Raw genomic sequence first — 4,491 nt, forward strand, 5'->3', positions numbered from 1 at the left:
AAAGCAGTTAAGGTAATGATTGCTAGAATATTTACATAAATAATGGTTTGACCGTTTGCTTTGTACTTCAACTTATAAACTAAAACTGTGAAAATATCAACACTAAAATTATTAGCCATATAGTAGTTAATAATCTGTTGATTGGGGGGTTATAATATAATTTCAAAACATATATGTGTATAATTATAAAACATATTAGGCTATGCTTAGAGGTGTTACATTTTATGAAAATATTTAACATATCTGTACTATTCAGTTGAACTTTTATAACACGAACTCCTGAATTTGCAATAGCAGACAAATTTCATATGCCTCTCAAACCCAAAGTATCTCTAACTCGCAGTTTTTTTGTGCATTATGGTGATTCGAGTTAGGGAAGTATGTTATTAATAAGAAATAAATGTGACTTTCATTCAAAAATAAAAACAATATTAGATCGACCACGAGGCACTTTAGTGGGGTTCATTTAAGTGCCTTTCCCGCTTAAGTGCCTCAAAAGTCTCGCATGTTAAGAAGGGGCACTTAAGCGGAGATTACTGTAATACCTTAGCACCTGAAAAAGCCATGCTTATGTATGCTGCTTATATAAGCAAGAAGACATGGGCACAGTGTTGACATAAGAGGGACGTCAGATTGTCAATGCCATTATGTGGGCACTGGCCAGTCTCTGGCATTATTTGATCCGACCAGCCTTTAATGCGCGTATTTTATACAAGGAAAAGAATTTTGCAACCATCTTTCTCAAGACAACTGCTTTACGCTGTCGAGTTATACGCTGCTATGGTACACAGTGAGAAACAATGGAAAACAGACAACGGAGTGGTCTCGCCCCTATAAAGTTGTATGTATATATCTTAAAAACTACAAAAGCTATATAAATCAAAATTCCTGGAGGCACTTCATTAGGCAGCATTAAAATATATGAGATCGGTTTATATCCGCGCCTAAGTCCCATACAACGGTTATGTTGGAAACTACTGAAAACGCTTGATTTCAGTAAGTAAAAACACCAGACATGACAGACAGATGAAGTTAGTATAGAAGGGCTGCACTCATTCATATTTGCATGTAAAATGCAAAATGGATATGACGCTACCCACTTATGGGTGTAAAACCATACCTAAAGAACCACTTGACCAATTTAAACGAAATTGGGTTCATAACATTGGTTTGACATCCCAATGATATATGTCGGTTAAACACGGGAGAAATCGGTTTAAAACCACGCTTACTTTCCTTATACCACAATTTTGAAGATGCGTAAGAAATCGGACTATAACTTTTCAAGGCCCCAGATATCGGACATGGGACTTCAGTGCTTGAAATTCAAACGAGATGTGCTTCTTCTAATAGTGTGTCTCTGTTCCTCTAGCCACCATATATCTCATATAAAGATTTTCAGACTTCCGTTGGAATTTATACCGTAATATATCGGTTAAAATGCGAACTATCTAAGCAAAATTAATTGAAGGCATTGTCTTGGATATAATGTAGGTTGTTGGCGAAAATGTCTGAAAATGTACAATAATATCTGGCAACACGTCAAACTGTGAAGTTTAATTTTTTCTCGGTTCCCGAATTTTTGCTTAAATTTATCAATATTATTAAAGAAAGTTTACTTTTAATAAATGTAATCTAAAGCTAAGTACTTGTGCTAATTTGCTTTTGTGTTATATTTAAATTTTAATTGTATTTTAACTATTTTCTTAAATTCCGGTGCCGAGTCTTTTAAATCATTTGTTGTTGTTATCAATTATCTATTTTCTTTCATACTTTGCAATTGTTTATGCGATTGCATATTGTTTTTGTTTTAATTTGCTCTTTTTCTTTTGATCGTTTTTTTCAGCTGTTTGCGTGTTATTATTAAGTGGCTCAGTGCTTCTCAAACTGCTCACTATTATATTGGTTGTGATCTCGGCTAATTCATTATAACCATATTTGTTTTTCTATTTACTATTGTAACGGATTTCCAAAATAAATCGTTTACTCTAAAACTCTACCCTGAGTTCGATCACTGGATTGTCAAATAAAAGTCAGACTTTAATGGCTATATACTAATCTTTATTTCTAATTCCTTATAACATAACACTTTAGTACCCAATACTCTACTTTACAACTCTAACTTATAACTTGTTTACACTTCCACTCGACAACTCTCTCCTTAGAATTGTCCTCAACCGACAACTCTCTTATCAGAACTGTGTCTTGCTGCCAGTCCGACAGCCCTTATATAGTCGATTGTAAACGATACATCGGCACTCGAACATTCTGGCAACTACGAATTCGATGTCTAGATACATCTGGAAATTTATTGAATTCGATTGTCAATTCTGGTTTGTTCTAGCGCCATTTTCGTTACACTGCCCTCCACTTAAATCTGATCGTCCCGATTAGACATACTTCCAGAACTAAACGCTTAGCATTTCTTCCCTTAATTTCATCCTCCAGGACACTGTCGTCCTTTTCGTCCGTTCCCCCCTCCATTGTGATCAATCCCAAATCTCATCGTTCCATCGTCTGCAGTATTCGCCATTGCCAATGTTCTGAGGACCATAAATCTTGCGCAAAATTTTCCTCTCGAACGCTCCTAGTGTAGTCTCATCTGATCTTGACATCGTCCAAGCTTCTGCACCATAAAGCAGGACGGGAATGATAAGCGACTTGTAGAGCTTGATTTTGGTTCGTCGAGAGAGGAGTTTACTGTTCAATTGCCTACTCAGTCCAAAGTAGCACCTGTTGGCAAGAGTTATTCTGTGCTGGATTTCGAGGCTGTCATTGTTCGTGTTGTTGATGCTGTTTCCCAGGTATACGAAATTATCTACGACCTCGAAGTTATGACTGTCAACAGTGACGTGGGAGCCAAGACGCGAATGCGCCGACTGTTTGCTTGATGACAGGAGATATTTCGTCTTGTCCTCATTCACCTCCAGACCCATTCGCTTCGCCTCCTTATCCATGCGGGAAAAAGCAGAACAAACGGCACGGTTGTAGCTTCCGATGATATCAATATCATCGGCGTACGCCAGGAGCTGTACACTCTTATAGAAGATTGTACCTTCTCTGTTTAGCTCTGCAGCTCTTATAATTTTTTCCAGCATCAGGTTAAAGAATTCGCACGATAGAGAGTCACCTTGTCTGAAACCTCGTTTGGTATCGAACGGCTCGGAGAGGTCCTTCCCAGTCATGACGGAGCTTTTGGTGGTGCTCAACGTCAATTTACACAGCCGTATTAGTTTTGCGGGGATACCAAATTCAGACATCGCGGCGTAAAGGCAGCTCCTTTTCGTGCTGTCGAAAGCAGCTTTAAAATCGACAAAAAGGTGGTGTGTGTCGATCCTCTTTTCACGGGTATTCTCCAAAATTTGGCGCATGGTGAATATCTGGTCAGTTGTCGATTTACCAGGTCTAAAGCCATACTGATAAGGTCCAATCAGTTTGTTGACGGTGGACTTTAGTCTTTCACACAGTACGCTCGATAGAACCTTGTATGCGATATTTAGGAGGCTGATCCCACGGTAATTGGCGCAGATTGTGGGATCTCCCTTTTTATGAATTGGGCAGAGCACACTGAGATTCCAATCGTCAGGCATGCTTTCTTCCGACCATATTCTGCAAAGAAGCTGATGCATGCACCTTATCAGTTCTTCGCCGCCGTATTTGAATAGTTCTGCCGGTAATCTATCGGCCCCCGCTGCTTTGTTGTTCTTCAAGCGGGTAATTGCTATTCGAATTTCTTCATGGTCGGGTAATGGAACATCTGTTCCATCGTCATCGGTTGGGGGATCGGGTTTGCCATCTCCTGGTGTTGTACTCTCTCTGCCATTCAGCAGGTCGGAGAAGTATTCCCTCCATAATCCCAGTATGCCCTGGACATCGGTTACCAGATTATCACCTTGGTCTTTACATGAGGATGCTCCGGTCTTGAAACCTTCGTTAAGTCGCTTCATTTTTTCATAAAATTTTCGAGCATTCCCTCTGTCTGCCAGCTTCTCAAGCTCTTCGTACTCACGCATTTCGGCCTCTTTCTTTTTTTGTCTGCAGATGCGTCTCGCTTCCCTCTTCAGCTCTCGGTATCTATTCCATCCCGCACCTGTTGTGGTTGTTTGCAACGTTCCGAGGTAGGCAGTTTGTTTTCTCTCCGCTGCTGTTTTTTTGACTTTTCCGAAAGCCAATGGTTTCGGTTGAAGCGGTACGCAGTGAGTTTGAGATGCCGTCCCACAGTTCCCTTATACCGAGATGCCGAGAATCTGGTACTACAGACGACCATATTTCGGGCCCCAGCGAAGTCGATCAGCCTCAGGCGGTTTGGCGATGTTTCTTCATGGAGGCTGAATTTTCCGACTGTTGTGCCAAAGACACCTTCTTTATCCACCCTGGCGTTAAAATCGCCAAGCATGATTTTGACATCATGGCGGGGGCAGCGCTCATAGGTGCGTTCTAGGCGCTCATAGAAAGCATCTTTGGTCACATCGTCCTTCTCTTCCGTTGGGG

This window comes from Zeugodacus cucurbitae, chromosome X, assembly GCF_028554725.1.
Source record: "Zeugodacus cucurbitae isolate PBARC_wt_2022May chromosome X, idZeuCucr1.2, whole genome shotgun sequence".
Classification (NCBI taxonomy): Eukaryota; Metazoa; Arthropoda; class Insecta; order Diptera; family Tephritidae; genus Zeugodacus; species Zeugodacus cucurbitae.